The sequence below is a fragment of the Schistocerca cancellata genome, chromosome 2, assembly GCF_023864275.1.
Source record: "Schistocerca cancellata isolate TAMUIC-IGC-003103 chromosome 2, iqSchCanc2.1, whole genome shotgun sequence".
In the NCBI taxonomy this organism is placed as follows: Eukaryota; Metazoa; Arthropoda; class Insecta; order Orthoptera; family Acrididae; genus Schistocerca; species Schistocerca cancellata.
In genome coordinates this window covers 1,082,899,327-1,082,911,771 of record NC_064627.1, presented here as the reverse complement: position 1 = coordinate 1,082,911,771, position 12,445 = coordinate 1,082,899,327, and positions in this window count along the sequence as shown.

Here is a 12,445-nt window from a genome sequence, read left to right as displayed (position 1 = left end):
TATACGTGGTTGCGATCTCATGGCTTCATTAGCCAACCGAATGCTTGGTGCTTAGTGCTCCGCTCCGCATGGCGGTTACCTTTTCACCCGTCGCTCACGTGGCGTGGAGTCTGGTAGAATTTGTGGTTAGCAGTCGAACTTAGTGCTCGGTAACTGTGTTTAGATCTTTGCCGTCTTACAAGTTTCATTGGTTTGACTCCGTTAACTCAATGAATAAATTATTTACTCGTTTTTCTGGTTGCTGTAATTTTCACTGTCGTGTGGGGGCGTTCGGTCTATAGTAGACGCCTGGCCCAGTTTCTGTATTAAATTCTGTACTCCTCTCTTAATTAGGCTAACATTTGCGTTTCTTTTATTAGAACTGGCGTGAAATCTGCCTGCTTCATAGAGCAGGTGCAACGTCCGAAAACTGAGTCAAATCCACGCTCAACCGAACGGCAAGCCGGGTGCAGGTGGTCCTGCACCACCTCTCTGAGCCCACTGTGCCTTGCCAGGACAGGGTTGTATGGCACGTCGGTGTATTTACTTGTGTCTTAATCACCGCATGCCTACTGTAGTTATTCTTTTAATTTTTTTGAATTTCCTAGCTCATGTAAATTGTTCAAGTGTTAACCGGCTAATTTGCCACTTGAGTAATTATTATATTTATATACTTAAATGTGTTTTTGGTTCAAATGGCTCTAAGCACTATGGAACTTAACATCTGAGGTCATCAGTCCCTTAGACTTACAACTACTTAAACCTAACTAATCTAAGGACATGACACACATCCATGCCCGGGGCAGGATTCGAACCTGCGACCGTAGCAGCAGCGCGGTTCCGGACTGAAGCGCCTAGAGCCGTGTGTTTATTGAAGTGTGGCTTGGCAACTAAATGATTAATCATCTTACTCCTCACATGCACCGTTGGTTTCTGAACTGGCCAAACACTAGGAGATTCACACTGAAGAGCCAAAGAAACTGGTACACCTGTCCAATATCGTGTAGGGCACCCAGGAGCAAGCAGAAGTGCTGCAACACGACATGGCATGGACTTGTCTAACATCTGACGTAGTGCTGGATGGAAGTGACACCATGAATCCTGCAGGGCTGCCCATAAATCCGTAAGGGTACGAAGAGGGGGGAGATGTCTTCTGAACAGCACGTTGCAAGGCATGCCTGATATGCCCAATAATGTTCACGTCTGGAGAGTTTGGTAGCCAGCGGAAGTGTTCCTGGAACCACTCTGTAACAATTTTGGACGAGTGGGGTGTCGAATTATCCTGCTGGAATTGTCCAAGTCCGCCGGAATGCACAATGGACATGAATGGACGCAGGGGATCAGACAGGATGCTTACGTATGTGTCACCTGTCACAGTCGTATCTAGACGTAGGGCTCCCATATAACTCCAACTGCACTCGACTGCACCATTACAAAGCCTCCATGAGCTTGAACAGTCCGCTGCTGACATGCGGGCTCCATGGATTCATGCGGTTGTCTCCATACCTGTAAATCCATCCGCTCGTTACAATTCGAAACGAGACTCGTCCAATGTCGGTGGTGACTGGCCCAGACGAGGCGTAAACCTCTGTGTCGTGCAGTCATCAAGGGTACACGAGTGTGCCTTCGGCTCTGAGAGCCCATATCGATGATATTTCGTCGAATGGTTCCCATGCTGACAGTTGCTGATGGCCCAGCATTGAAACCTGTAGCAATTTGCGGAAGGGCTGCAGTTCTGTCACGTAGATCAATTCTCTTCAGTCGTCGTTGGTCCCGTTCTCGCAGGTTCTTTTTTTCGACCCCAGTGATGTTGGAAATCTGATGTTATACCGGATACCTCATATTCACCTTCAAACTCACATCTTGATAACCAGCCACTGTAGTAGCAGTAACCGATTTAACAAGAGCGCCAGACAGTTGTTGTCTTATACAGGCTTTGCCGACCGCAGCGACGTATTCTGCCTGTTCACATATCTCTGTATTTTAATAGGGATGCCTATACCAGTTTCTTTGGCGCTTCAGTGTAAGATGTGTTAATTTCATGAAAGTTCTCTCTTATTATTTGTGCCATTCAGGACGCAATATTTAACAGCAATTTTGCCTGGTTATTTCTCTTGCGTGCCTTGAGCATCTCCGCTATCCGGTGTTAGCGAAATTTTCTTATACGGTGCTTATTTGCGGGTTGTTAATAATAAACTTTCTTTCGAGAAAGAAGTTTTAACTCTGTTAGTGTACTTCTACGGTTTTTATTATTTTATTTAATCTGTTTCCTGTTACTCAATCTCGTTGAGTTTTATGATTATAAATTATTCTGTTTCTTGGTAGTCTTTACCACTGCAGGTGTTTTTCTAACAGATGTTTAAAAAATCTAACTTGTTCTGATAAAAGAAAAAGAAAGTTCACAACACGAATCATCTTCAATCTCCCTTTGGCCCTGCCTTTCCCACCACAGACAGCATAAAGCGGGTATTCCGTATCAGCGTGTGTGAACTCTTCTTGAATTTTCTGATTTGTTAAAAGAGAGTATACTGTTATTTATTGTCGTAGTTCCTGACTCCTCTGGATTATGCACAGAAAGTTTCAACATTTATTTCAGTTTTGGGGAGCTGAATTGTGGGCTTGTGGACTGATGATTAAGGGATGCATGTTCTCCATCGCTTTCTGACTGGCTACTAAAATAATTTTCAGTCTCTTGAAAAAGGCGATAATATTTTAAAAAATTAAACTAAGTCTCACAAAACTAACGGAAAACAAACCGCACATAAAAAAGTAAAAACTAGGTATTTCAGACCCGCAGCCACACACATGGGAGGTCTTGGTTTTTCTGTATAAGTCTTCGATGGTCGCTCTTAGAGTGAAGATGTCATGTTGGGTAGCTTGCTCAAAAACCGCAGTCTAGGCTGTAAGAACTTGAAGAACTTCAAGTTACAAAGAGCAATGATATAGTGTGATTTCATCCAATACACATTATGTCACACTGAACAGCTAATGACACACGAAAGAGTTTTTTTAAGAAGAACTATACCTTTCATCTCGCCTGTAACAGTACTGAAATTCAGACGAAATAGAATTAAAAGAAACTGACGCCTTTCCAACCATTCAGAACAATGGTTCCTACTTACCACACTTCTGTCCATTGCTACTGCACTGATCTAAACTGTAGGTCGGATAACAGCCATCAGGTATCGTCAAGTGAGAGCATATCGTGTCGTCACAAGAGAACCTCGCTTCTCCCATACAGAATAATAGAGAGAGAGAGTGAATCATAAAGACAGTTTTGTTTAAAGAGTCTGCCTGAAAAAAAATTGTTATTCATCGAACAGTTGACACTTTTTACCCATTTCTAAAGAGAGCACCTCCTCGTTATGTGAAAAAGGGAATTTCGAGCACAAAGAGACATGTAAAACTGACTGAGAATTTAGCGAGCGTAGGCATTGCCTGCAGGGGAAAAACGATTATAAATTAAATTAGAAATTAAAATTGCAGAGCCACTACAAGTTGCGTGTAACATTTCATTATTTTGACATTTCGCACTGCTGCTACTACTGCTACTACTACTACTCGACTTCGGAACTACCGTGCAGTAAGATAAATTTACAGATTCTACTTACAACGTGATAACTTAACACTGCGTAGCTGAGAGTCACACGTTAGTGGCCGATATTTGTAGTCGAACGCCAAAAGCAAACATTAACCGAGAATTATTACTAGAGTATTTCCCACGCGGATGAATTATGTCCTAGGCGAATGAATACTATTTTTACACTTTGCACTCTAGTGCCTGTATTTAAAACTAATTTACAGTCAGACGTAAATATATAATTTTGGAAACGTGGTGCCTACAGCGCCAAATTTGGTTCTGGATGTAAATATCTGAGGCAGCTACAGAATTCAAAACACTTTTGACGTACACATCATGATGCATTAGTCTAATGGTAGGTGAATTCTCAGAAGGTGGCTTAGATTAATAGAGTTAAAATGTAAAATTATTAAAAAATTAAAAACTTTCTATATTTTTTTTAAAAAACCTTTATAATTTTTCTATTTTTTTAAATGATGACCAGTTTCGGTAGCTTAGTTACCATCCTCAGATCTGAGGAAGATAAAACAAAAGAAATATTTTCTTAAGTAACAAAGTTATGTAAAAATTGTAGTTGGCTTACCGTTAAACAAATTTTTATGTAATTAACCTACCACATGTAGTATAATAAATCCACTCGTAATGTACAAGACTGTTGCATTGTCCATAACACAGTTGTTTTAAATCTCCAAGTAAAATGTGCTAAGCAAAGCATAAAACGAACGTAAAGGTAGTATATTATGTACTGACAAATAAATAAGAATAACGAAAGCTTTTTACGATGATGTACAGGGTTTTTGTTTCAATTGCTGTCATAGATAACGTAATACGTTCAAAGAATTAGCCTTTCTCCAAATAGATATTTATTATTTGTTTCCCATTACATAATTAGTACGCAAAGTTGTAAAAATAGTATTCATTCGCCTCTGACATCGTCTGGTGCCGAGGTAAACACGTTCATTCGTCTGGAAAATGCTCTCGTAGTTATTCTCGCTTGATGCTCGTTTGGGCGTTCAGCTACAAACATCGGGTAGTAACGTGTGGCCCTCCTCTATGCAATGTTAAGTTACCACGTTGTAAGTAGAATCTGTGGCCATACTGGCTACGTATGGGAACCGTGACTGTGTGGAATAATTACTTATTTGTATTTTCTGCTACGGGTCACTTTTATTTGTTTTATGTTTAATCAACATAAAGCAAAGTAAACCAATAGCAGTTTTTACATAAATATCTAACTTAAGGGAGTATTGTTTTGGTTTGCCTGTTCTCAGATCTGACGATGGTAGTTAAGCTACCGAAACTGGTCAGCACTTTCTATATTAAAATGTTAAATGAGTTTGAGATAATATATACATAAATTTTTAATGTTTTAAAAAAGTTTTATAGGAAGTTTTTAAAATGTTTGTAATTTTACATTTGATTATATGCTTACAATCGCTTTCTCCTATTCTGACAACGCCAGATATATTCAAAGTTAGGCTCGTTGCCATTTTCTTTCAAGGAAGGCAGCTCAGTCTAAAAAAATCACGAATAAAATGATACAAACATGGAGCCTGCGATGGTTTGTTTCGTGCTTAATTTCTTTTTATTGTCGTGATCTTCCGTCCGCAGATTGACTCTCCTTTGCTAGTCCTTTCATATCTATTTAGGGGGTCGACGTTGCTTCACGTCCGTGGGTGTAAACCTGAAATTTGCCCCACACGTGACCCCTGTGTGGTGCTAAGAAGGCAACAAAACTGGCAACCACACAATGTTTCTAGATCTCCTGGCTATTCGAGAAGTACATAACCGAGAGGAAATAAGTCATAGTCACATCAAAAGCCCTTCTCAGGGCCAAACATCTAGGAAACTTGGAGGAAGTATTAAAATATGCCAACTGAATATTGAGGGCATTAGTAAAACCAAATGCCAAATTCTTCAAAAGTGATTGACTAAACACAACATTGACGTGGTTACCCTACAGGAAACCCACACAGATAACGAAGATCAACTACGCTCCAGAGGAAAAATACCAGCATACGATATCATTGGCGCAACATACCACCATGCCTATGGAGTAGCCACATACGTCAAAAAGAAAATAGAGAATGCTCATCTGCTATCCACTTCCACAAATGACAATATCCACTCTGTGATAATCAAAATAGGTGAACTGGTCATAAGTAACGTATACAAACCACCAGGATCCGCATGGCCATCAGACGTGCTCCAATAATACCGCCATCCTGCGATCTACGTAGGAGAATTTAACAGCCACCACGCGCAATGGCGATACAGAACATCTCATACAAATGGCGAAGCCTTAGCAAACTGGGCAGAAGAAAACAACGTCCACCTCATTTTTCGATGCTAAAGATCGTGGTTACTTCAGATCAGCATCTCGGAAACGAGAGTATGGCCCAGACCTATGCTTTGTCACACCTGATGAAAACCTCCAGCTGGTTAACACAAGCCGAAATGCTTTGCCAGATTTCGCTCACAGTCAACACCGCCCAGTCAATGGAATACTAATTCCATTGATAACCTAAACTCCTCAACCCAGATGGAACCTACAAGAAGCGGATCTGAAAGCTTACTCTGTAGACCTCGGTAAATGTCTGGGATGGCTCCCTCCATCTACTGATACTGATTTGTGGGGGCAGTCATCAGTACAGCAAAAAAAGCACATACCTAGAGGGTACCGCAAAGAATACATTTCGGGCTGGGACGAAAAATGTGAGGAACTGTATAATGACTACCAAAGCAACAGTGGCAGAGGAATAGCAGATGAAGAAGTGGATGGAAACTACTCACGCTATGCACTTCAAAGTATTCAGCAGAAAAGCATGGCTCCTGCTTCAAAAACTAGGAGGATCCAGCCGTATCACTTGAGAAGAAAACCCCACAACACCTAACAAAATTGCTTCGCACATTGTTAAAACATCTAAAGGGGTAAACCACCGAGAGACAACAATACGCATTAAACGTGAGCTTAGAAAGCTAAAAACAACAGCCAGTGTTGATACTAAATATTCATGCGACATCACCCCCGCAGAGATCCCGGCAGCAATAAAGGACACAAAACCAGGTAATGCCCCCGGCTCAGATGACATCCTCCCTGGCAAATATACGAAAATATGGTTAGCAAAGTTCTTCGCATCACTACTGCAGACAGGAAATATACCCCAAGAACCTATATGTGCCAAGATAATCTTCCTCCTAAAGCCAGGTAAACCGGGAAATCCTCCGCAAAACTACCGGCCCGTAGCACTGCTTAGCATGGTGTACAAACTTCTGGAACGAGTAGTACTTAACTGGATCGGTCAGACAATACTCACGGCCATCCCAGTAGAATAAGCCGGCTTTCGTCCCAACCGAAGCTGTGGAGTCCGAGTCCTGGCCCTTACAACACATAATGAAGCGGGATTGCAAAAGAAAGTGAAAACATCCGTGGCCTTCATTGACTTGTCAGCAGCCTATGATAGACAAGTCCTACTCTCTAAATTGATGAAAATAATTGCCTATCAAAAAGTGACAAAGCTTATTGGAGACATGATTGGTAACAGATGATTCCAGGTCATCATGGGAAGAAAAGGTCAGTACCCCGAAATTCCTTCAAAATGGCTTACCTCAAGGCTCGGTATTAGCCCCACTGCTTTTCAGCTTGTACATTGCTGACGTGCCAGAAACAGCTTGTACGAAATTTGGTTACGCCGATGAGTGGTCCATTGCAACAAGGCACACCGATTTCGATACAATTGAAGAAACCCTGACATCCGATCTGTCTGCCCAGGCAGCGTACTTCCGTAAATGGAGGCTTAGGCTTAATGCACGAAGACAGAAGTAACTTGCTTCCATTTGAATAAGAGAGAAGCCGACAGTGCTCTGGAAGTATACTTTGATGACACACGTCTCAACCACAACAAGGAGCCAAGGTACCTATGGGTCACTTTAGACAGAACCTCGTCATTTAAATCACGCTTTACAAAAGCAGCTGCCAAGTTGAGAACAAGAAGCAAACTCATCCCTAATCTCTGCGGAACCACCTGGGGATCAATGGCAACAACCCTGAGGACGTCTGCGCTGAGCCTGGTATACTCTGCGGCGGAGTGCTGTGCACTAGTACGGCTAAACAGTAGCCATGTGAACAAAATCGATGTTGAACTTAACAATACTATGCACATTATTTCAGGAACCGTTATGTCTACATCTAACATATGGCTCCCTGTCCTGAGTCATATACCGTCCCCAAAAATGCCACCAGAAGCAGCTTTGGTCAGGGAATACAACTAGATCGAAGCAAACCCTGAACTACCTTTACACATCGATATACCTGATCTCAGTATCAAGAGGCTTCGTTCAAGACATCCTCCTCTTGCTCTCGACAGCCTCACTGGGCCTGAAATCAGCTCTTGGATAAAAGACTGGCTCCAAAGTGCACCAACAACTTGCCATCTAATGCCTTGTATTACTGAGGCAGTACCTGCGTTTGATCAGCCCCGCAAGATCTGGTCAACTCTGAACCGACTAAGAACTGGGCATGGAAGATGTGTTGACTCACTCTACGACTGAAGACTGATGCCTTCGCCAGCATGTGACTGCTCCGCGCCTAAGCAGACCATCCAACACATCAGAGAAGAATGCAGTGCCATAGCAGTCAGGGGGGGACTTTGAATAATTCATCATGGCACCCCAGAAATTCATTGACTAGATGTTTCAAGGACTAGATGTTAGTCTGTGAATATATGTAATGTATGTGATCCAATACTGAAATGTACTTAACTGCCATTCGCTAAATAAATAAAATCTCTACGTAAATACCGCATTTCTACGTCCATTCCCACTATAGTCGAGCCTGGGATTTCCTGTACAAGTTTTATCTCCCCCCCCCCCCCCTCGCCAGAAACAGAAAACACATATTTTACTCCATTACAAAATGAACTACTCCTTGATTCCTCAGGACGTGTCGTACCAAAATATCCCTTTTTTAAATCAAGTTGTGTCCTGAAGATATTTTCTCGCCGACTCGAAGCAGTACCCCTTCTGTGGGTATCCAATGAACGCACTTCATCTTCAGCATTCTTCCGTAATATTACATTCCGAAAGCGTCTGTTCTCAGCTTGTCTGTATTGTTCGTCTACCACGTTTCACTTCCTTATAAGGCTGCAATTGAGTCAAATACTTTATGGCAAGCCTTCCTAATACTCAGATTTTCTGTTCGATATTAATGTATTTTACTTTTCGCCAGTGTGCAATTTATAGTCACTTCACTTCGCCATCGTCAATTACTTTGCTGCTGAAACAGGAAATATCATCTATTACCCTTAGTGTCTCTTTTCCTAAACCAATTTCCACAGCGTTATTGGTTCACCTCGATTATACTCCATCATCCTTGTTTGACCATCGTTGATATTCATCTTATAACCTCTTTCCCCTTCTCAAGATGGAATCTATTGCTGATCTACCAAGACCATTGCTGCCTCTGCCAAAAACTAGAAACGCTGTGATTGGCAAATCTTAAAGTTAGTTTTATTGCTTCTCTCTGAATTTAAATTCCCTTCCCAGATTAACACTGAGATATTAAATCATATTTTTCCACTACATTCTGTTACTGACGCACAGAGAAATACAATTGAGTCATTATTTGTAATCGTATGTACTACGCGATAGTTTATTTCCGCAGATCGGATGACATCACAAAGCATAATTTATCCTCGTGTTTTAAGACAGAAGTATACTTACTTGTGGCTACACGGGCTACCTTTGAGAACCGTGAGTGTGTGGAATAATTACTTAATTGTATTTACCGCTACCAGTCACTTTTATTTGTTTTATGTTCGAACTAACATACTGCAACACGTTTCGAGGTTGTTTTGCTCATCTTCATGTGCTTATACAAACCCCAAAACCGTTACTTCACAATAAAATGATCTTAACCTATATCAGCATGAGACTTTTTGTTTATTGTTCGCTGCTGGTGTGGCTGTTAGGGTATTTGGAGAGGCGCTGATGGGCTAGAAATTGGTGTCCAGTGATTTCCACTGGTGTCGAGCTGTGTCTCATTATTTATTATGAAAGACACCTTAGCCTGAGTGGGATACAGATATTTCTGCATCAGGTTCTATGGTGAGAAAATCGTGCTTTACACGTTTTTTATGTCAATTTAGTTTCATACGTTTTTTAAGTGATAACTTTCTGTACGTGTAAACACCTGAAAGAGATCAAACACGCTCGACACGGATTTCAGTATGTTAAACGGAACGTAAAACAAATAAAAGTGACTGATAGCATAAAATACAAATAAGTAATTAAGCAGTATACCTGATTTCCCTTTTCCCTTTCCTGTCTTTCAGTATAAGAGAAAGCAGTACTTTTGTAATCGATTTCTGTTTTGATCAGCTGCAAGTGCTGGCAGTGGCACAGATATTGCTTGGAGTGAATACAGTGCTAGAACAGGTATTTACTAACTTCCAGATTCCTTCTGGAAGGATGTAGCAACGACATATTTGCATGCATGGAGATATGAGTGCGCCCATGGAACCGGATACTGTTGTGACCATATGGCTTCCCATTGTAGAGGCACTTTGTCTTGTCCAGCGATGGAAGTGGACCTGAAAGGGTGAAAAGACAAATATGAAGCAGGTGTTGGCTGGTACGAACTATTTAACCAGTCTCAGCACTAACGCAGTAATACGTGTGAACAGTACAAAGAAGTCATACCTTATCTCCTCCTTGCGTATTTCTTGAAGAACAGTCCTACGTAACATTTCCATTTCGCAAGAGCGTACACGATGACATTGCTTCACAAAATTACATTTACGCGTACTTTTGCATTTTGTTGGTAAGCACTGTGTTTACAGTGTCACACACTAATTCGTCTTTATTGAATTTATTTCTCAGATCATCTTCTCGTCCAAAGGCTAAATTTTCGAACTTGCTACATAATTTGTCGTCAGTTACAGCCTTTGAACGGTATGACTATTTTTCACTCAAAGCCATTACTTTAGATTTGTTAAAGAAAGCTGCAGTTTAAAACTCAGTCAATGGGTTGGTACGTGGCCACATGTAGTTCAGTTTCGTTGCACTTGAGTAAGTCTCGATCATCAGCGAATAAAATTGGGAGCCAATACTGTGTTGCCAACTACCAAAAATTCCATATTTCTTAGTGTGTCTTTTACAACTGTATCGGTGCAGATATTAAAGTCCAAATGTTAAATAAACATTAAAAGGTTTCAGGAGAGGGGGTTCACTCGTGCCTCGTCCCCTGGTTTATGACTGTACCTAGGGCCCTTCGTCTGCACTCGCCCCCACTCCCTGAACGTGTGAATGTGAAGGGTATAAGCAGCTCACTAATTTTGGCAAACGATGTGGGAGTGTGGGAGGTACTTTAATTAGTCGTGGTCTAATTAAAGGAACTGCATTGACATTCACTGGGCTGCGGATCTGAAACAATCATCATGAATCGCGGGTGGTTACAATTGAAGTGCAGCTTCTGTCAGAGGTCCAGTGTGAGCTGTAATTATCGTATGGCTGCGAAAACCGATTTATGCTAGTAATATATATACAGGGTGTTGTAAAAAGGTGCGGCCAAACTATCAGGAAACATTCCTCACACACAAATAAAAGATGTTATGTGGACATGTGTCCGGAAACGCTTAATTTCCATGTTAGAGTTCATTTTAGTTTCGTCAGTATGTACTGTACTTCCTCGATTCACCAACAGTTGGCCCAGTTGAAGGAAGGTAATGTTGATTTCGGTGCTTGTGTTCACATGCGACTCATTTCTCTACAGTACTAGCATCAAGCACATCAGTACGTAGCATCAACAGGTTAGTGTTCATCACGAACGTGGTTTTGCAGTCAGTGCAATGTTTACAAATGCGGAGTTGGCAGATGCCCATTTGATGTATGGATTAGCACGGGGAAATAGCCGTGCCACGGTACGTTTGTATCGAGACAGAAAGACGAGGACACCTGCAATGGACGAGGCAATTCTTCGTGCAGTTGACGATAACCTGCTGTACAAGGTAACGTTGACCACGTCACTGTATGGAGAGTGCTACGGGAAAACCAGTTGTTTCCGTACCATGTACAGCGTGTGCAGGCACTATCAGCAGCTGATTGGCCTCCACGGATACACTTCTACGAATGGTTCATCCAACAATGTGTCAATCCTCATTTCAGTTCAAATGTTCTCTTTACGGATGAAGCTTCATTCCAACATGATCAAATTGTAAATTTTCACAATCAACATGTGTGGGCTGAAGAGAATCCGCACGCAATTGTGCAATCACGTCATCAACACAGATTTTCTGTGAACGTTTGGGCAGGCATTGTTGGTGATGTCTTGATTGGGCCCCACGTTCTTCCACCTATGCTCAATGGAGCACGTTATCATGATTTCATACGGGATACTCTACCTGTGCTGCTAGAACATGCGCCTTTACAAGTACGACACAACATGTGGTTCGTGCAAGGTGGAGCTCCTGCACATTTCAGTCGAAGTGTTCGTACGCTTCTCAACAACAGATTCGGTGACCGATGGATTGGTAGAGGCGGACCAATTCCATGGCCTCCACGCTCTCCTGACCTCAACCCTCTTGACTATGCAATCCCGGTACCAAATGTAGAGACTCTTTGTGCTCGTATTGTGGACGGCTCTGATACAATACGCCATTCTCCAGGGCTGCATCAGCGCATCAGGGATTCCATGCGACGGAGGGTGGATGCACGTATCCTCGCTAACGGAGGACATTTTGAACATTTCCTGTAACAAAGTGTTTGAAGTCACGCTGGTACGTTCTGTTGCTGTGTGTTTCCATTCCATGATTAATGTGATTTGAAGAGAAGTAATAAAATGAGCTCTAACATGGAAAGTAAGCGTTTCTGGAGACATGTCCACATAAC